The following is a 22436-nucleotide window of genomic DNA, read 5'->3' on the forward strand; positions in this document are numbered from 1 at the left end:
AAAATTGGTTGTAAATACTTGTATTACCTGTTAATACTCATCTATAATGAGATTTTACATACTTCATCTTTGAAATTTTTTTAACACAGAGATACTGGCAAATATTGATATCGGTCCACAAGTGTATTATTTTAATTGAGCTTATGCAACACTTGGAAAGCATTTAAAGTATTCTATTAGGTTTTTCTCTTGGTATTTGCCTTTTAGCATATCATTATATTGCAGAATAATCACTCCCAAATGAAGGTTACGTGGAAGATTTTCAACTGTACAGTTAGATTTTGAAATATGGAAATTTCCTTTAAAGTTAAATAAATTAAAAAAAAAGCAATACTGGAACTATAGTTTGAACTCAACAGAAAATATATCTGCTCCAAATTTGTATAGCAATGGAAAATATGCTTCTTTGACTTGTAACAGCAGAAGTGTGTAAGCAACTTGACATTACTTAAATAATTCAAACTTTAGTTGTTGAAATAACATTACAGCAGTAGAAGTTTTGCATATAAGCACTTTCTTGCTTTGTAATTTTCAGATGAATTCATTTAGAAATGTTATCTGCAAAAATCAGCAGCAAGAGCTAATTTCAAAGCCATTCAATGTAGGGGTTGAGGTTGGTTCTTGTTCAAAATAATTTCATACTTGGCTGTTGGCTCAAATAACTACTACAATAAAACTTCATGGCTATTGAGTAAACCATTGTGTGGTAGGTCAGGGTATTCAGCTTCTATTTCTGACAAACATTCATGGAATTCACAACGGTCGTCCATACGAGTGAATGAAATGAAATAAGGATATATACCAATATATACGCAATGGCAGATGAATGCACTAGACCCATGTGGTATTCACAGATAATACCCTAAGATGTATTTTTTTCCTTTGCTAAGAGAGAACCTTAATTTTTAAAAAAGGCAACAATGTATCCAGCTTAAAAAAGAAAACATATCTCTCAGATTCTTTGCAGCTAAGAATAGCCAGGTAACACAGTTATGCCAATGAAATAGAAGTAAAACTCACTGGATAAGGTTTTTTTTTTCCTTTCCAGCTTTTTTTTTTCAATATATGAAATTTATTGTCAAATTGGTTTCCATACAACACCCAGTGCTCATCCCAAAAGGTGCCCTCCTCAATGCCCATCACCAACCCTCCCCTCCTTCCCACCCCCATCAACGCTCAGTTTATTCTCAGTTTTTAAGAGTCCTCTCTTAAATATGACAAAATTGACTGGCATGTACCATTTTGAACTCTTTCAGTTCTGGAACACAGATGTAATGTTGAGATGGAGGAGTCTTGCTAAGACCATGAGGCAACAAACTGCAGACAAAGGAGGGCTGAAAATAATTTTATAAAGAGTCTCAGATTTTTGTAGTAAAAGGGCTTCTCTAAATATCTTGGCCTACTTTCACCCAAAGAAAAAAATGCCTAATTTATTTAGACCATGTTTCATTCAGAGGAGGATAGGGTGGAACTTTCCTCATGAGGAGGATAGGATAGAATTGACTAAAATTGACACATAGTCTGAATTCGGATTAACTTTCCTACCTACTGTTTCTGCCAACATCATTGTATTTTTGTATCACAAAATACAGCTTCTGATCAATTAATTCCATTTATAATGTAGGAATCAAAGCTGTAGAATTATTTACAAGAAGAAAGACTGTAAGATTTTGTGATCTGTGTAATTATGAAGCCACTGGACTATCTATAGAGAAGAAAAGTTGTCTGTTGGAGACCCAATTACTGAAATATTTCCAAAGTGGAAGTTCCATAAAGTGTCACAATTCCAGGGGCACCTGGGTGGCTCAGTTGCTGAAACATCGACTTTGTCTCAGTTCATGATCTCACAGTTCAAGCCCGGCGTCAGGCTCCGTGCTGACAGCTGGGAACTTGGAGCCTGCTTAGGATTCTGTGTCTCCCTCTCTCTCTGTCCCTCCCCCGTTCACACTCGGTCTCTCTCTGTCTCTCAAAAATAAATAAATGTTAGAAAAAAATTTTTTAAGTGCCAGAGTTCCAGATAGATGATCGTTGGAGTGATGAACGCTGGTGTGTATTGCCTGTTTTAATGTCACCGGCTTTGCTGTGATATTGTACCATAATTTTGCAAGATGTATCATTGGGGGAAACTGGGTTAAGGTTAAGGGGACATGAGAAATCTGTATGTTATTTCTTAAAACTGAATGTGAGTCTACAATGATCTCAAACTTAAAGTTTAATTTTAAAAGGAGGTTTTGAAAAATACTCCTTTAGTGATAATGGGTTCGTCAGAGGCCGGCATACTGGGGTAGATTTGCATGGGTCTTTGACTTTCTGTGATACCATAGTACTTGGCCAAGGAAAAGCTTCAAAAACTTTATTTTCACCTTAGTAACAAAAAGAGCAATTTTTATCTTCTCAGACATCAGTTTTCAAAGAATAATGCCTTCCTGATTGAATATTTCCTTTTTGTATTCCAATGTGAATGTTATATATTTATATATGTCCCCCTTTTTATGTATATATAGATGTGCTTATCGAACTGTATTATATTTTAAAACATAACTATCTGATTTGAAGAATCGTAAATCATATAATGCAAAATTTACTTAATCTCAGATGTTATAATGTATGCATGTAAATATTAGGAATCATTTACAATATTATTTAACTAATTTCATATTGATATGCAGAAAACAGATCCTACCTTAAAAATTTTTTTTAATTAATTTATTTATTTTGAAAGAGAAAGAGTCCATGAGAGGGGCAGAGAGAGGGGGAGAGAAAGAATCCCAAGCAGACTATACACTGTCAGCCCAGAGCCCCACATGGGGCTCAAACTCAGGAACCATGACATCATAACAGGAGCCAAAACCAAGAGTTGGCAGAATAACTGACTGAGCCACTGAGGCACCCCTCAGACCCTACTTTTTAATACTTGATCTCATTGAATTTTGGTTTTCACAGTAACTTTAATGGTCAGGCCCACCCTAAAAAAATATCATATATTTAGACTTTTTCAGTATTAATTTTAGGAATTAATGGAACTAAATTAAATTTAGGAATTATATGAACTATTTTACCAAATCTATAGCCATACTTACTTTATTAGGACATATGTGCTCCCTTATTCAATTAAATTTATCAGATTTATAGGGTGTGAAGAATTATTTATTGTTCTGGTGTCAAATGTCGAAGGGTAGATTATGTCACCTTTTCATAAAAAGACTTTGTTAAAACATTAATGATTATAACATTTTATGAAATATACTCATATTTGTTTATTGTATAACCTAGCATGTGAAGGCTTTGCAGAAAACTCAGGGAGCCTGGGTGGCTCAGTCAGTTAAGCATCAGCCTTTGGCTCAGCTCATGATCTCGAGGTTTGTGAGTTCTAGCCCTCCATTGGGCTCCACAGCTCAGAGCCTGGAGCCTGCTTTGGATTCTGTGTCTCCCTCTCTCTCTGCCCCTCCCCTGCTTGCGCTCTTTCTCTCTGTCTCAAAATAAACATAAAAAATAAAGAAAAATATAATTGCTCTTGTAATGCTTAGCAGATAACAGTATCACAGATTGTGATTTGGATTCTGATTTATTTATCCTTTAGATCTGCTTACAATGTACTTACAAAGTTTCACTACAATTGATGAAATTGAGCAAATACTTTGCTCACTGGTTTGTTGTCTCATGGAAATTTTTCTTTCTACCCTCTTTGGTTTTTTGCCGTTACCAGTCAGGGAAAGAAATGTTGATATAACAGATGAAGGTCAAGAATATAGAGTAGCCTATCTACTCATCTGCATCTATCTAGTTTTATGACTGCTTGACTCTTTTTTTTTTTTTTGCTAGCATCTGGAATGTTAAGCACTTGAACTATTTCTTGCTAGAATATCATACCTTCCTTCATCACGTAGAGATGGAAAATCTAACGCAAATATTGTTCTGGTCCATATGAACATATAAATCTATTTTCTTTTTCCAGACTTACACTTTTCTTTGGTTTTATTTTTCTTCAACATGAAATCTTAATATTTTGAGGCAGAGATTCAGTTACAGGCCTAAAAGGATATTATTACAAAAATAAGCGTATTCTAGATCATATACCTTCATACTCAAGCAAGAGAAGTCTTGACATCACATTGCCAATGAACCGGAAAATACTAAGTTTGTCTATGTATCTCTTTCATTCGTCTATGATCACCTATCATAGTTTCTAAGGAATAGCTGTCCCAGTGCCTATTCCAGAATAGTAAAATCACGTAGTTACAGTCATATACACATGAAATATGAAAATAATAATATAGGAAAAATGGACATACTGTCAAAGAATAAGGCAAACTCTGCTACACAGAACGTTGAGTCTAATACAAATCCAAGAAAGATAGATCATGTTGAAGGAGAAAATTGCTGTGTTGCTCACTGAGGGGGAATGATCAGGAGTTTTAAGGTGGAGTTTGTGATGGTTATGCTCTTTATGGATTTAAAGTTGACTTCTGCATTGACCAAAGTGAATCCATAGATTTGCACATGGGAGATTAAAACTATTTGTTTTACTTGTTTACTGAACAGGGATACTTGTATATAAGCTTCAGCTAGTGAGAGAATGAGTTGTAATGAAAACCAGCAGTCAGGTTTCATATCTCTTACGCAAGTGCAGTAAGTGAAAAACATTCCTTTTAAAGTAGATGTCAGTTACTTCACTGGATATAATCTGTCAAACAAGCACATTTCTGAATACATGTTCAAATTTAGATCAGACATTGACCTCCATAATTATTCAAATATTTTAAAGCTGTAATTCCAAATAGTTCCAAATACTCCAAGGAATATTTTATTTTAGCATCATAAAGTCCCTCCAGTATTAATGACCATGCCAACATCTTGTGTTTCAAATTGCAATATACAGATATGGATTAAAAGTAATTTATTAAGATACGTAATCCCCATATAAATTAGGTATTTCTTCTAGCTTCATATATTTCCTCTTATATTCAATAAAATTGCCATGATAGAATATTATGTTTAGAAATGCAACAACATCCACATATTCATTAAAATTATTTTATTGAAACCATCTTAAGCAATTCCGAAACAACAGCTAATTGTCTATGTAATTAATGTCCTTAATGAATCTACTTAGTCTTTAATTTCCAATAATGAATAACAAATTTTCAAACATTTGCTCATAATGAAAGTTATTCCCTTGAGTTTATGGCTTCGTGATGAAGGTAGCTAAATCTTTTTAATTCATCCTCTGAGGAAAATAAGTAGTAAATCTCTGGGGAGACTCACCTGCTAATGTGAATTACTTGTATTGACACAATTCCATTTCTCGGCACTATTGTTCTGTAAATTCTCCTTTGTGATTTTTATTATCATGAAAAAGTATTCATTGTAAGTCAATAGCCATGCTGAAATCTAAGCTAAACAGAAGGTCAATGAATACCTAAATTTGATGCAATGTTAAATGTCACTTATTTTATGCTGGTGAATATACTATATCATGTATTTATTTTGCTTTTATTTTTACAAGATGCAATTTTCCCATTCAGGCTAGATAATTTTAAAAACTTCTGTTCAGGGGCGCCTGGGTGGCGCAGTCGGTTAAGCGTCCGACTTCAGCCAGGTCACGATCTCGCGGTCCGTGAGTTCGAGCCCTGCGTCAGGCTCTGGGCTGATGGCTCAGAGCCTGGAGCCTGTTTCCGATTCTGTGTCTCCCTCTCTCTCTGCCCCTCCCCCGTGCATGCTCTGTCTCTCTCTGTCCCAAAAATAAATAAACGTTGAAAAAAAAAAACAAAACTTCTGTTCAACTACAGAAACTATGTTTGAATTATAGTTCTTGATAGTATGAAGAAACAAGGGGCTTGTATCCCTAACATGCATACTGTAGTGCAGAACATACTATATTTTCTCACTTCAAAAATCAAACAGTTAATAAAGCAGTAATCTTCTTGAAATAACCAATAATTCCATTCATGCATTTGAAAAGTCTGGAAGTTGTAATACCAAACTACTTATTCCAGGTCAATTAGTTCAACAATCCATATGAAAATTTTGAGTAACACTTAAAAAAATCTGAGACTTGGCAAAATGGGATGTATATGCTCTATAAGTTGTTTACATAAAATTACTTTCCAGGTTTCTTATTTGCAAACTATAGATATACTATTTCCTACAGTTCTCTTGGTGAGATTGTGCCGACAGACAGAAGAGCTCGTTCCATAGCGGCCAGTTAGACTAGAGAACGTTAGAGAATCAGAGTCTAGGTAGGAAGTCAAAACTAAAAACCTTGAGTTTATTGCTTTATGAGTCTATAGGAGATGATATAAATAGTAATTGAAAGCTAATGGGTATATACATTAGTAGATACATTGATGGATTTTTTTCAAAATAATTTATTTTCAATGTGATTAACCAATTGAGAAAAAAAATATTTTTACGTATAAGTTGTATAATCAAAGTAATTTATAACTTCAAGCCAACCTAATAGATTTTAAGATACTAAGGGTGTTAAAATTTTTGTTCATTCAGAAGTGTTTTAGAGAAAAAGCCTTACAGTCTTAGACTAGGAGATCTGAAAAAGATTTGACTCCTACCCATGGAAGGCTCATTGGATATTTGGAGTAAGGTGGCACCATTGAAGTCAGTATCATAAAAGTTTCTAACATGTGCACAGAGATGATTAACTGCAGGACTGAGCCAGAAAGTAACTAAATTCTGTGGACTGAGATTGCCACTTAGATGTGATCATAATAGACTTTGTTTAAGACATCTAATGAGCAAAGAAACCAGTTTCCAGAGGAATAAAGATTAAATGTTGGCACGTAGAAATAGACAAGCAGCTAGGGAGAGAAATGAGATGGACAGAAAGAAAGAAAAGTTTGACAGTGACTTTACAGCTCAGAATGGACTATTACCTTCTATTCCAAGGGATCCCTCTTTATTCTTTTATATAAATCCACATATTTATTTCCATATTAATGATTATATGTCTGTGTCTTTGTAAACTAATAATTCCTTTTTAAAAGAATTTTCCTGGGGCACCTGGGTGGCTCAGTTGGTTGAGTGTCCCAACTTCAGCTCAGGTCATGATCTTGAGGTTCGTGAGTTCAAGCTCCAGATTGGGCTCGCTGGTGTCAGTGTGGAGCCTGCTTGGGATTCTCTGCTCTTCCCTGACTTGTGCTCTTTCAAAGAAAAACATTAAACAAAACAAAACAAAAATAATTTTCCTATGAATATTAGATACATTATTGGGTTTTGCTCTGCATTTCTCACTTCTATCAGTCTCTCTTCCTTTCTCTCTCTCTCTGAAATTACCAAATACTATCTAGATTTATTGAGCAGTACCAAGGTTTTACCTTGTTAACATAGTTAAAAATCAGAGTTCTATATTCTCGTTTGCATGGTGTAATAAATAAAAGTAGATATGAATTCCAATATTGAATATCATTTAACTTACCTTTTTTAATAGTTTACAATTTTGATATTTAGAATTTGTTTAGAATTGGGGACACGGATGTGAGAAGGATCCTTTCAAAATCTATTTCTACTTTTATTTATTAGTAATTACTGGTATTTGAATTAATTCAAAAGTATAAAATATGATATAGATTTCACATGAACAAATTAAAAGATACGGCCAACTTTACCATGTTTTTTAATGCTGCTTGAAAATTTGAAAGTGAAACAAATGGTGAAATACATATTTACAAATGTGGATATCATGTATGTGAATATTTCACTTTGGACTCTGGATATTGGTTCCATTAAACTTTTATTGTGGTCAAACCAAAGTTACAATCTGAGAAAGACTACTGGGTGTGTAGGGAGTTTGTCTGGAAGAATCTGTAGAGTCCACATGCTATCATTTTATTCATAGTCTTTGCTTCTGGAAATAAAAAGCCTTAACTTCAGTTTCTAATGTGCTATAGAATTCCCATGAGAACATTACAAAAAATAAATTAACCTTTGCTAATTTTCTTTTTTTCCATCATAAGTTGGATAGCATGCATACAGGAAGAAACTGATTCCAAACAAAACACTTAGACTATCTCTATAGTGTTTTTAGAAACCTTTTTTAACAATTGGAACTAAAATTAATGAAGAACTTTTTCTTTCTTTCTAAGAAGATTCTGTCCTTCCTAAGTTGGTAATTTTTATTCAGATGATATTGCATTTTGATTTTTTTCTACTTTCCCCAAAATGGAGATTGATTTTTGTTTGGCTGAAAAAATAGCATATGATTCTAAAGTATAACCTTAACTTGTTATTTTGATATGAAGAATACCTTATGTTGCATAAGAGCTATTTTTGTTGTTCCATCTATTCAGAGACAATTTTTGTTAGTAGTAAAAATAGCTCAGGATAAACCAAGTACAAAACGTAGTTTTTTTTTCCCCTAAAATTTAAAGTCCTTATTAAGAAGGAAAAAAAAAGACAAAAGGTTGTTATTGAAATCTTAGGTACATACTTATGTTTATACTAATGTCCTTTAATTACAAGGTGCCTCAAATTACACAAAAAGACATTTATTTTCAAAGGACATGATAAGGTAAAAGAAGGAAAAGAACGTCTTAGATTTATTTAGCATAGTCACAGCATTCATTTCATTCATTTATTCCCATTCATCCAGTCAGTCAGTCAAATTTTCATTGAATAACTATCATGTTCCAGGAAATGTGGTAAATGCTGGAGATATAGTACCATGAAATAACCAGCCCACATAAACAGACCAGACTTTCAAGTTAGTACTTGATTGAGGATTCTGAAAACAAGAAGAGGATAAGGGGGAACAAGTAACTTACTGTCCTATGTATTCATTGGCAGGCATGGGGGCTACATAACTTTTCACTGATGATGCCTCTGTGATGACAACAAAAACATGCCAAGACTAAGCTAAGGACATTTGTGCTATAGACAGAAGTGGGAATGCTGGGTCCTAGATGACAAAAAGGATGTTTTTGGGAATTATGTACTTACTGCAAAAATAGAAGACATGTTTTTTAAAATATTCAGTTTTATACAACAGAAATTCAAGAGTCAAGAGTTAAAAAGTAAGACCTATAACACTAGAAACTACTGATAATGTTATTTAGAAACATTCAAACACACGTTAAACCGCATTTAAAACACCATCAAAACTATGTTTTTAAAGAGTTTTATCAGTGATGGATTTCAAATTCAGATATAGATAATGCTACATAAGATAAATATTTCAAAGGCCATATTTTATTTCCCTCCCTTCCCCTCCACTGCCCTCCCCTCCTCTCCCCTCGCCTCCTCCTTCTTGCCTCCCCTCCCCTTCCATTCCCATCCTATCCTATTGTAATTTTGAGAGCTCAGCTAATCTTTCCATGCCATCACAATAGACATACAGCTTGATTCTGAAACAGTAGTCAGACATTACTTCAGTAGTCATGGATGCTAGAATTTTATGAATAATGAAAACAAATCTGACTTTTACAATCTTAGGATATCTTAATGGATTTTGGTATCTTGCATTAACTTTTGAGTAGGATGTGTCAGGTTTCAATATCAGATAAAAAGAATACTGTTTGATAAATGCTATGAAAAAAGTTCCCCTTTCTTTTTCAAGTAATTGTTTAATTTCCTTCCAAGGTTTCATAGCTTCACCATGACAATCCACAGCCAAAAATAAGTGGCCAGGGCATCACCAAAAAACAGTATAAAAATGAGCTTATCTATTGGGACATGATTAAAGTTTCAACAAGGGTATCTTATTTTGTTGAAAGTCATTGACATTTAGTGACATGTGACATAATGATATGCTCCCAAATATTGTAAAAGTTGCCAGATAAGTCTGGGTAATTGTAACATCTTGTAGCCATGATATATGCTCTACTCCAAGTCTATTATAATTGGGAAATACTATCAAGAAGGAGGTAAGCTTTGCACAGTGGCAGTAGCGTAGCCAAAGTGGTTTATCCAAGGTGAGATTATTGCTAAAAGAAAGAGGTAATATATTGTGAACTGTGTGCACTGAGATCTAATTCTTAATTTTGAGGAATTGAATTCACATTACCATTATGAAATTTTGATAATTAAAGTAATTTACTTATAAGTAAACTGCAAATGAAATAAATTGAATGCCAGCATTAAAACTGTATCAAATATTATTAAATGTACAGTTGGGAGAATATTTGTATTTAAAATAACCACATAAATTTTGTTCACAATTTTATATTTTGTAGTATAACTCATTACATTTGTTTTGGAATTCAGTAGTTTGACTCACATTTATGTGTGCTTCATTATTTTAAGAGGCAATTCTTGAAACATTTTTATGGAAATCAAGTTTTATATACTAAATAATATTAAAACAATTATATATTAGGATAAAACAGCGTATGTTATTTTTCTTGTATAAAGCAACATATTCTTTCATTTCAGTATCAAAAATCCCTGAGAATAGAGTGAAATAGCATTCTTTAAAAAGTAGAATATAACCCCTTAGTGTTGAATGGAATCTAAGTATTTTAGATTAGATTTACAACTGTAAGAATGTTTTTTCTTATATATCATCCATTTCTGTAAATTAACAGGCTTTCTTAATTTAGAAATTATGACACCCTTTTAATTGTGTTTTGTTATACAATACTTCTACAAATTCAATGCAATATAGAATGAGTGGAAATTAATATGGAGAAAAATACATCTTAGTTACAGATTCTGCCAATGATAGCTTAGAGGGTCAAATACTGATAAAAGACATATATTCCTAAAAAAAAAAAAAAAACAACTGCTTTATCCAATCTGCCTGAACTAATATTCATATGGTCTTCATTTCTCTCAAAGGGTTATTAACATTTTAAATGATTGTAGATTTAATTTTAACAGGAGAGCAGTGTGTAATTAAAATTTAAAATGCATTATTAATTCTAATTAGGTTTGTGGTGATCTTTATTTTATAGACAATAATGCCATTTTAAAAGACACTGCTTCCAAATATAAATAAAGCAAGCGTTTCAGACATATTGTAAAGTCAAATCCCTATCTGTATCATCTATCTTCAAGGAAGAGGAGATATGTTTTAAACACAAAGCACTGCAGATAAAGTAGGAGTGTGATACTAACTCATTTGTAATCAGAAGACTAGACCAAATATTAACTTAGAAAAAGAGATTGACTCTTCTGAAGCAAAACTTTTTTTTAAAGGTCAAGTAGAGTGGTCACTTTCATGAGAGCTCTTTCTCTCTCTTTTTTTAAATTTTTATTTTTTAAAAACATTTATTTTTGAGAGAGGGAGACAGAGCACCAGCGGGAAAGGGGTAGAGAGCAAGGGAGAAACAGTCGCCAAAGCAGGTTCTAGGCTCTGAGCTGTCAGCACAGAGCCCAATGCAAGCCTTGAACCCATGAACCATGACACCGTGACCTGGTTTGCTTAAAAGCAAACTTTTAATAAAAACTAGAACATAGATATTTAGTTTTGCCCTAAAGGCACTATTGCCCACATCTCATTTATATTAAGTGATTACTAAAAATTGCATATAATATGCATAAATAAGCAATTTCATACACCATTAATATATCCTTATGCAAAATATTATGATTTTATACATTTATTATTTTAAAATGAGTACTTTTTAGACACTTTGAGATTTTATTACCAGAGATTAAAATGCTTTATTCTTTCTGGATTTACACAAAAATCATAAATATCATTATCAGTTCACATGATCCATAATTTATAATCCGTCTGTACTTTAAACTCTCAAAATTTCTTGTTTATTTGAAGATTGTTATTTAATTAAAGAAAATCTTCATTGTATTCTTTTAGAGACCATATTGGTAAACATTCTGAAATTTTTCACTATGAAAGAATTTTCCTTGGTTATCATATCATCCACTACATTAAGTAATATTTGGTGTGTTTTTTTTTCCTCAAGCATAGGAAAATATATTTATTTATTCACATAAAGATAGTTATCCTGCATCTCATCTAATTTTCATGTAAGCATAATTCCATTTTTGAGCCAGTGTCTACATTAAATGCAAGACTTACAACATCAGAAGAAAACACTCATGCCCAATACTTCTCAGTTCTTAGTGTGAATTAAAAATAATTATGTAGACAGCAAACTACTCTTACTCTTTTTTTTGGAGGGGTGTTAAGAAACAAAACAGGTAAACATAAGGGAAGGGGAAAAAAAAAGGAAAGCAAAACCGTAAGAGACTCTTATATAAAACAAACTGAGGGTTGCTGGAGGGGGAGGTGGGCAGGGAATGGGCTAAATGGGTGATGGGCATTAAGGAGGGCTCTTGTGATGAGTGCTAGGTGTTTTATGTAAGTGATGAATCACTAAATTCTACTCCTGAAATCAATATTACACTATATATTAACCAACTAGAATTTAAATAAAAATTTGAAAACAAGATACATTCTGAGTACTTATGTATGATGCAATGTGAAACATAAATCTGTTACTAATAAAAGGGACCGAGTGATCATTTTCTCATAAAAAATACTTTTAAATTGGAAAATGCACTTGTTTTGGAAAATGTTACTGATTCTTTCCACCAAACTTGATGTGGCTTCCTTCCTCACTTTGCTCAGTTCTGTTTTCAAATACTTCTATTTCAGTGAGAACTTTTCTCTCCTTTGCACATAAAATATCCTTGTCCCATCACTTAACACTTCCTTAATACACTTCATCTTTAATTCTTAGAAATTTTAATTGTCTCACAATTCCTTCCATACTTATTTGTTCCTAGGAACTTTTTCTCTTACGGATAGGAATGTAAACTCCGTAAAATAAAGACTATGTGCCTAGTCTGCATCTCTCTCCCTACTTAAATGATTAGTTGGCACATAGCAAACAATCAGCTCACATATGTGAATGCATAAATAGTTGAAGTGAATGTAGATGAATGTAAGCACTTTCTCATAAAATTTTAATCCAATGACAGTAGTTTCAGTAATCCTTTGCATTTTAGCATCTTTAGTATAATTTTCCCAGGAGAAATTGACAAGCTGAATGTTAGGCACGTTTAATATGACCTTCAAGAGTAACATCTGATTGGCAATATCTACTATCATTTGGATGTATGAGTATGAATAAAAGGAATGGTGTCTATGCCAGTGAGACCGATTTGGAAATTACTATACTAGAAAGGTTAATTGAAACTAAAGGAGTTGAGGGGCACCTGGGTGGCTCAGTCGGCTAAGCATCTAACTCTTGATTTTAGCTCAGGTCACGATCTGATGGCTTGTGGTATCCAGCCTTATGTCAGACTCTGTGCTGACAACACGGGGATTATTTCTCTCTCTCTCCCTCTCTTTCTGCCCACCCCCTCAAAATAAATAAAAACAAAAAACAAAAGAAACTAAAGGAATTGGTATGACTCCCAGGGAGATTATATAAAATAAGAAGAAAGAATATAGACAATGTTAAAGAACACCAATATGTGTGTTGTTGACAGAAGAGAGGAGAATGAGGGGTTGATTCATCCTGTCCATGGAATTTCCTGCAGGATGGGAGCTCCCCACACTTTCTGCTGCCAGGAGCCAAAAGGTAGCCACCATGCCTTTCTTGTTCCTCTACTATCAAATCCAGAGACTTAAATGCTTCTTCTGCCAATGAGAAGAAATAACGAAGTTGAAAAACTATTAGGGGTTATTATTATGTAAATCAAAGAGGGAGACTTTTTCAGGAAGAAAGGGTGATCAAATATTGTGGAGAAATGGCAAAGTCAGAAAATTGTTTCTTGATTGTTAAAATACTAATTGGTTAAAATTACGACAGGGGCCATTTTTCGTTTATGTCATTTTTTTTCCCAAGTTGGTCCTGTTGGTGTCACTGTATGTTATGTATCTCTTTCATGCATGTTCTCTTTAAATCATTTCTCTTACCAATGAGCTGGCTGATACCGGTTCTGGTGAAAACAAACCCAAAATCCATGATCCTCCTGTGCCCTCCTTTTTATAATAATTTCAGTTATTTTGCCTTTTCTGGGTTTAGACATTTACAGAAATTCTGAAGGGCTAGAGGTAAAGTTACATTAAGTAGAAGAAAGAGTATATCTATTTTGCTAGATTTAATTGTACCTTGAACTTGCTAAATTCTTCCCTCCTTTTATTTCACTTACCAGCCCTCATAAGACTTTCTCCTGTGCAGACACTAAGGTCCACTTTCCTTTTGCCCTGGGAGTACAATCCTGTTCCTAAATTCCAACTGCTTCACTATTGCATACAGTGAGCAGACCAGCCTGTTTCCTTTCCCATTCTCCCTCATTCAATTCTGTTAAACAAAGAGTTTATTTTCATGTTAGGTATTGTCTAATGTTATGTGGGTTTTTTGTTTGTTTGTTTGTTTGTTTGTTTGTTTAGTTCAAATTCATCTGAATCATGAGAGACATGATGTGGGTCCAACAGAGAAGACTGAGTTCACAGCATACTACCTGGAAACAGTATTAAAATAATTTCAATATTTAAGAAAAATATGAATTTATTTTATAGCAGACTTCTCTCTCCTCATTCTGTAAATGAAAAATGTACTGTAATTTGGCTTCATCATTTTCCTCCCTCTCCTCGTTCCCTCCTCTCCTCACCATGAATGCTTCCCTTTATTATATACACGTACTTAAATATTCCTAGGACAAAGAAATCTTTCTAAAATAACAAAAAGAAAATATGTGTGGAGGCAAGCTGCTGTGATAATACCAGTCGAGAGCATAGGTACTAATGACCATTATAACACCAGTGGAATCCACAAACCCAAAAGACATCAATAATCTTTATTTACAATGTGCACTAATTGCAGAGTATATTTGAAAAGCACAGAGCATGTTAAATTCTGCTTGGGTGTCAGCTAGAATATGAGAGATACTACTGGTCATTTGGAGTAATAGAGGAAGCAGAGGGCACGAGGATACAGAATAACCTGGATACCAGTCCTCAAAATACTCTTTGGGGAATCTCAGTGTTGTTTGTATGACATTTAAGTAAGGCTTGCATTTCCACAGAAAGTGGATCAAAGAGTGAACAAATATCTTTTTTGTCAGCAATTGTTCTTATTGACCTAAGAATGGTATACTCTTAGACAGCTTTGTTACATCTAAATCAGTTAGAGTGTTGGATGTGTTGGGATAGGGGCCAATTTAATTTAGAGGTAAATACAACCATTTATATAAGCTGCTTACACACACACACACAAAGATTTTCTTCGTGATATTTATCTTTCTTAAGTTTCATACTTTTATAACATTATTATTTTTTCCACTTGCAGGTATGAGAACCACTGTTTAGGTTAATAACCTTTTTTTTCTGTTACCAAAATTACTAAAAAATTCTGTTTTAATAAAATTTTTAAACCAGAAAATATATGTAATATATATACAAATAAACAAATATATCCCAAAATATAAACAAGTAAACAAACAATAGATGTTACTGTAGAGCACAATGAAATAAATCTTAAGAAGTTCCCAAGGGGCGCCTGGGTGGCTCATTTGGTTGAGCATCCGACTTCTGCTCAGATCTCTCAGTTTGTGAGTTCAAGCCCACATTGGGCTCTGTGCTGACAGCTCAGAGCCTGGAGCCTGCTTCAGATTGTGTCTCCCCCTCTCTCTGCCCCTCCCATGCTCATGCTCTGTTTCTCTCTGTCTCTCAATAATAAATAAATGTTAAAAAAAAAAAAAAAGTAAAAAAAAAAAAAAAGAAAGAAAGAAAAAAGAAGTTCCCAGAAAACAGGCGCCAGGATGACTCAGTCCCCTCAGGTCAGGATCTCACGACTTGACTTGGTTCCTGCATTTAAGCCACATTGGGCTGTGCTCTGTTAGTGCAGAGCCTGCTTCAGATCCTCAGTCCCTCCCTCTCTCCCCTGCTCATGCTCTCTGTCTCTCAAAAATAAATAAAACATTTAAAAAAGAAGTCTCCCTGCACCAAAAAAAAAAAAAAAATCCCAGAAAGCATGTGACATATAGTGCACATTGAGATCAGTAAAGGGCATGTTGTTGCATAGTTGGCAATGTCTCTTTTTTTTTTTTAAGTTTATTTATTTATTTTGAGCGAGTCAGAGAAAGCATGAGTTGCGGAGGGTGAGAGAGAGAGCAAGAGAGAGAATCCCAAGCAGGCACCTTTCTGTCAGTGCAGAGCCCAACATGGGGCTTGAACTCATGAACTGTGAGATCATGACCTGAGCCAAAACCAAGAGTCCCCTGCTTAACTGACGGAGCCATCCAGGTACCCGCATAGTTCACAATGTCTAAACAAGCTATCATGCTCATAGTAGTCATAAGAGTTAACTCTGAATGTTGAACCAAAATAAAACATATTCTCCTCACAAATGTTGTGGCATATATGTATATTTTTCATTGATATTGTTTGATATTTTTTGATAGTGACTGAGCCATCCAGGCACCCCAATAAAGACATATTTAACAAGACATTTGTAGACTCTGAATATGTGCATAATGGAGGAAGTGGGTGTTATACTAGAATGTATAGAAAGGGCACCTAACATAATTTGGGGGCTTGGGAATTTATTCCCAGTATATATAATGTCTACCTTGATCATGAAATGTACATCATAGTTTTGTCGGGTGATGACTGAATGAAGTTCGGGAGGACCAAATCTGATATGAAAAAAGTGGAAGCAAGAGAGCAGATTAAGGTCAGGCAATTTAAAAAATGTTGTCATGGCCAATAAAATGAGACAATAATGTCCCTTCTGGAAGCACAGGAGGGACCACATGTATTTTAAAGCATAATACAGAAAAAAATACTCATTAGAACAGTAGAATTTCAAGACATAAGAATCATGAACTGTTGAGAATTTTAGATAGTTATATCTAATTTTCATAGCATATTCACGCATTCAGAATGTTTCATGTCAGTGTAACAAACTCCATTCTTATTATAAGAAGGATTTTTAATGTCAAAGAATGTTCTCCTGATGAAGTTGATAAAGGTGAGCAAAAGTTTTGCAGTTAATCTAAACCTACTTTTATAAAAAAAGTCAATGTATAGTCATAATCTGTAGTCTTTATTCATTAGCTATACTTTTTATATAGCAACATTTTCACAGATTATAAATTAACTGTACACATTGAATTAAGTTCTTTGCAGAAATGAGGTACACTTTTTTTTTTTAAGGAGTCATGAAGATATTTTCAGGTCACTTGTAGATGTGTGGTTTGTTTTTGGTTTGCAATTGGGATGACAAAGCTAAGATTTTGATTTTAAATGTTTTAGAAACTACTTATTTTATATTTTTATATTTTTATAATCTTCCAAATTTTCTTATTATAAATGGTGAACTGAACAAGTGTTTTAAGTCTGCTTTTGCTAACCCTACCAAAATGATACATTAATCTTGCAAAAGACTTTTATCGCAAGGAGATGAAAGCATTAAAAAACTGAGGTTGAGGAAAAAAAATGTTGAACCCAATGACAGAGTGAGAGTCCTGAAAATCAACTATTTTTCTCCTCAGGAACTTTTAGTGGTTCCATGATTATAAGAGCCAAATACCTTGAAAGGGGAGTGTTAAAATAGCCTCAAACCAATGGATTGTTGAAATCTTTTAAAGAAGCCCCTAGATTCTCTAGGCATCTTACATTGCTCAGGGAAAAGACTGGATGTTTCTTTTCTGGAGAAGCTGAAAACATGGGAGTTGTGGACTACATATATATTGCAGTATTTTGTTTGTTTTTTGTCATTCAATTTTGTTTATTGGGTTGAGGGTGTTTTTTTTCTTTAAGTTGGGGAGTCTGACTTGATCTTTTTCTTTATAGTTTTTGAGTCATCATCATGGATAAAATATTATTTATCCATTTATCTATCAAAATACACAGGTTGTTTCTAAAACGTGCATATTATAAATAATGCGCAATGAACATGAGGGTACAGATTTCTCTTAGAGGTAGCAATTTAATTTCCTTTGAACATATACCCAGAAATTAGATTCCTGGATCATATGCTAATCTATTTTTAAATTTTTTTTTTTTTTTTAAATTTTTTTTTTCAACGTTTATTTATTTTTGGGACAGAGAGAGAGACAGGGCATGAACGGGGAAGGGGCAGAGAGAGAGGGAGACACAGAATCGGAAACAGGCTCCAGGCTCCGAGCCATCAGCCCAGAGCCCGACGCGGGGCTCGAACTCACGGACTGCGAGATCGTGACCTGGCTGAAGTCGGACGCTTAACCGACTGCGCCACCCAGGCGCCCCTATTTTTAAATTTTTGAAGAACTTCCCACTGTTGTTCATAGTGCCTGTACCAATTTACATTTGCACTAACAGTGTACAAGAGTTTCCCTTTCTCTATACCCTTGTCAACATTTGTTATCTCTTGTATTTTACATAATAGCCATCTAATAGACATAAGTTGTTGGTTTATTATTGTTTTGATTTGCACTACCTTGATGATTAGTGAAATTGAGTATCTTTTCATATACCTATATGTTGGCCATTTTATATGCCTTCTTTGGAAAATGTGTATTGAGGCCCTTTGCCCATTAAAATCAGCAACTATTTATTGTATTTTTTTTTTAGAGAGAGAGAAAGAGAGCATGAGTGACAGGGAGGGGCAGAGAGAGAGAGAGAGAGAGAGATTGAGAATCTTAAGCAGGCTCCATGCTCAGCACTGATGTGGGACTCAGTCCCACAACCCTGGGATCATGACCTAAGCCGAAATCAAGAGTTGGAAACTCAACCAACTGAGCCACCCAGGCACCTCTAATTTTTGTATTTTGACATTGTATCCTGCAACTTTACTGAATTCATTATTCATCACTATTAGTTCTAAATTTTTGATGGAGTCCTTAGCTTTCTATATACAAGATCATGTCTTCTTTCCAAAAAGACAATTTAACTAATTCCTTCCTGATTTCAGTGAATTTTATTTATTTTTCTTGCCTAATTGCTCTGGCTTGAACTTACAGTATTATGTTGAATTGAAGTGATGAGAGTGAGTACACTTGTTCCTGATCTTGGAGGAAAAGCTTTTAGCTTTTCACCATTGAGTATGATGTCAGCTTGGGTTTGTCACATATGGAATTTTTTATTGACATTTAAAAAAAATATTTCATAGTTGCCTCATATATGGTGCCACTGGTGGCTTATTATATGTAAAGAAAAGAATGAAAATAAAAGCCTCACAGTAAGTCTCGTCATCATGAAAATTCAGAGGACTGAGGAAGAGAAGATAGTAAAACTTGGGGAGAAAAAACAACTTCTAATATCAAAATTATCACAGAATTCTCTATGGTAACTCTGGAATCTAGAAGGAAATATTTAACACAATTGTAATGGAGGAGGGTGAAGAAACATAAATAGACATAGGTTTCTATATATCATTTGAACGGGCAGAGTGACAACACCAGTAGACTGTGTTTATTAGTGTATCTGTTTGTATAGATTTTAAGTGGTTGTTCTATTATTATTGGCTAGTATTGGCTAGTAATTAAATTAGTAATTAAATTAAAAGAAAATTAAAGTTGAAGAAAGTTTAGGTAGTCCAAAATAAGGTAGGTAAAAGAAAACAGAGAAACAAAAACTAGAACACACAGCAAAACAAGCCGACTTAAATTCTAAAGTACTAATAATTACATGAAATGTAATTTTATTAAATACCAATGAAAAGAAAAAGATTGGCAGAGTGAATTTGAATACATACTCCAAGTATCCACAAAATACACTCACTTCAAACAAAACAATATAATCGAATTGAAACTAAAATGATGGAAAAAAACGTATAACATGCAAATATAAATTTTAAAAAAAGCTTGAGAGGTCTTCAAATAAAGTAGTCTTCAGAGCAAATAAAATTACCAGAGACGTTAAGGGATATAATATTATGATGAAAGGGACAACCCTTCAAGAAGACATAGCTGTTCTATATATGTACCAAGCATTCAAGCTGCAAAATACAAAGCAGTTTTATGTGGATTCAGCTGCTGATTATATGCTATTTAATATAGACAATCAAAAATTTATAATATAATTATTGATTGTATCTAAATATTCAAATATTTATATAATTTTCCTCATGCATTAATTATGTGGTAGTGTTGTTTTATTCTTGGTGCTTGATTTTTTTTAAAAATAAAAGCGAAGCAACATTTTCAAAGATCTCTGGTGTTAAGCTGTCACCTGATTTACAGTAGTTGCAGAATTCCTGGACAGTTAGAAAGCTTTTTCAGTAAAGGTACCAACTTCAGAAAATGATGTGAAATAAGTGCTTTTAAGAGCTAAAAGCAGCGGCCACATGGAACAAAAGAATGAATGGTGAGGGTTCTGTATGATGTTCATATTGAAGTTCTATTCTTTTATAGTTCAACAGATCAAATGTGATGAGCCACTTGTTACTAAATAAAAGGACATGGGGCTTTCACTTTCACAAAGCCAAAGAATCCAATTGGTCTTTCTTTTATAAGTACTACGAGGGATTAAATATTTGGATTGAAAAAAAAAAAAAAAAGAAAAAAGCGACATCCTAACTTCTGCCACCAGCTATGGGTTGTGAGTTACTAATGCCCTACATAAAATAAAAGGCACCTAAAGGTGCTATAGTATTGTAATTTCCCATTTTGTCACCAAGAGATGAAGTTCTCTTAGATAAAATCTGAATAAGGACACCTGATTTTTTTCCACTATCTTCTGATTCTGAATTTGTCAACTGAATAAAGCATACTACAGTTTCCATTATTATCTCTGTGAGATTAAATTTCCTTAACTGTAATAGTTTATTCTTCTAAGTTCATGTTTGCAACTCTTAGAATTAATAGTCTATATATTATCCTTTATAACCGAATATCTTTGTAAAATATCCATGTTTTTGCCCTCTTTCTCTATTCCTCAGTCCAGCATCCTCTCTGACCTCCTTGCTGATTCTTGAACACACCTTATAACCTGACATACAAGTAAATATCACTCCACTTCCAATACTCTATAATTGTAACTTTCTCTTCTTTCCAGTATTCCTGAACTCACTTTCTTTGCATCTTGTCCTACAAGACACTTACTATCTTCAATATAAATTTTTATAATATTTTTTTAATTTTTTAGTGTTTTATTATTTATTTGTGAGAAAGAGAGACAGAGTGTGGGTGGGAAAGGGGCAGAGAGAAAGGGAGACAGAGAGTCCAAACAGACTCCAGGCTCTGAGCCAGCACAGAGCCTGACACGGGGCTTGGACTCACAAGCTGTGAGATCATGACCTTAGTCAAAGTCAGATGCTTAACTGACTGAGCCACCCAGGTGCCCCATCTTCATTATATAATATTTTATTTATTACGTCCATTTTGCTTATTGCATATTTCCCACTAATGGAAGGTAAGTTACTTGAAGGCAGGGGTGTTCATCTATCTTGATCACAGATACAGATCTAAGTCTCCTCTACAGTTCCTGGCATATGATGGGTACTCATAAAATACATTTGAATGAATGATGTTGTAAAATATAATATACTCATTTGAATGGATTATAGGAAAATGTTTCAGTTAGAGTCCTGCTTCGTATTTTGCATAACCTGCATCTGTCATGTCTTCTGTAAACAATAATGTGTTTAGTGTCTTCTCCTCTTACTTGACTTAATATTTTTGCTACTTATCTTCCCATAAACTGCAAAAGAACAAATGACTAACATAGCTTTCTTAAATATAAATAATAATATATATGGCCAAGTCACATACAGTCTCTATCACAACTTCAAGAGCTGTTTAAAATGATAGAGCTATACTGTATATTTTAAGATCATTTGCAGATCTAAGGTTTGGGATCATTTATATATACATTTATATGTAATGCAAGTATTATAAATCTATTATATATAATTACAGCATGTAAATAAATATATATTTATAATTTTGATTAAAATACTTACTAAAATATCTTTATAAGAGAACTATTTCATCTATAGCATTGCACTGGGTATCTATTTGAGATGAAATGTTTAAGTATGCTTCCATTCATAAACTCAGCATACATGTACTGAGTATCTACTAAGTGCTGAGCATTTGACTATGGTACAGAAGCACACAAGACAGGCAAGACTGCTATCCTCATGAAACTTTTATTTGGAGGGATTAAAATAAAAATACTTGGAAATAAAAATAAAAATAAATGGAAATTTCATTATAATAATATAAAATTCGGATACAAAAATCTTTTTTTCCCCAAAGGAGAAATGGCTAAAACTAATGTTTCTAAGGAGATATACTATTAGTAGATTGATTTTTGAAGGATAATGTAATATATATGTACATTTTATTAGAATAAAATGACACAATATTTTTGCTTCTTTACAGATAGTGTTGTGGTTATTTAATCACTTTAAAATTTCTTTTTGAGATTGCAATATTGTGCTGCCTGCTGTCCAACGCCTAAAAGAAATTGCTTCATATATTTTGTTCAGTTTCATTTTTGATTATACATCGCGGGTTATTGAAATACCAATTATTCCATCATAGCCAGAAGAAGAGGTATCTACTTTTTCATAAAATAA

The sequence above is a fragment of the Prionailurus bengalensis genome, chromosome A1, assembly GCF_016509475.1.
Source record: "Prionailurus bengalensis isolate Pbe53 chromosome A1, Fcat_Pben_1.1_paternal_pri, whole genome shotgun sequence".
Lineage (NCBI taxonomy): Eukaryota > Metazoa > Chordata > Mammalia > Carnivora > Felidae > Prionailurus > Prionailurus bengalensis.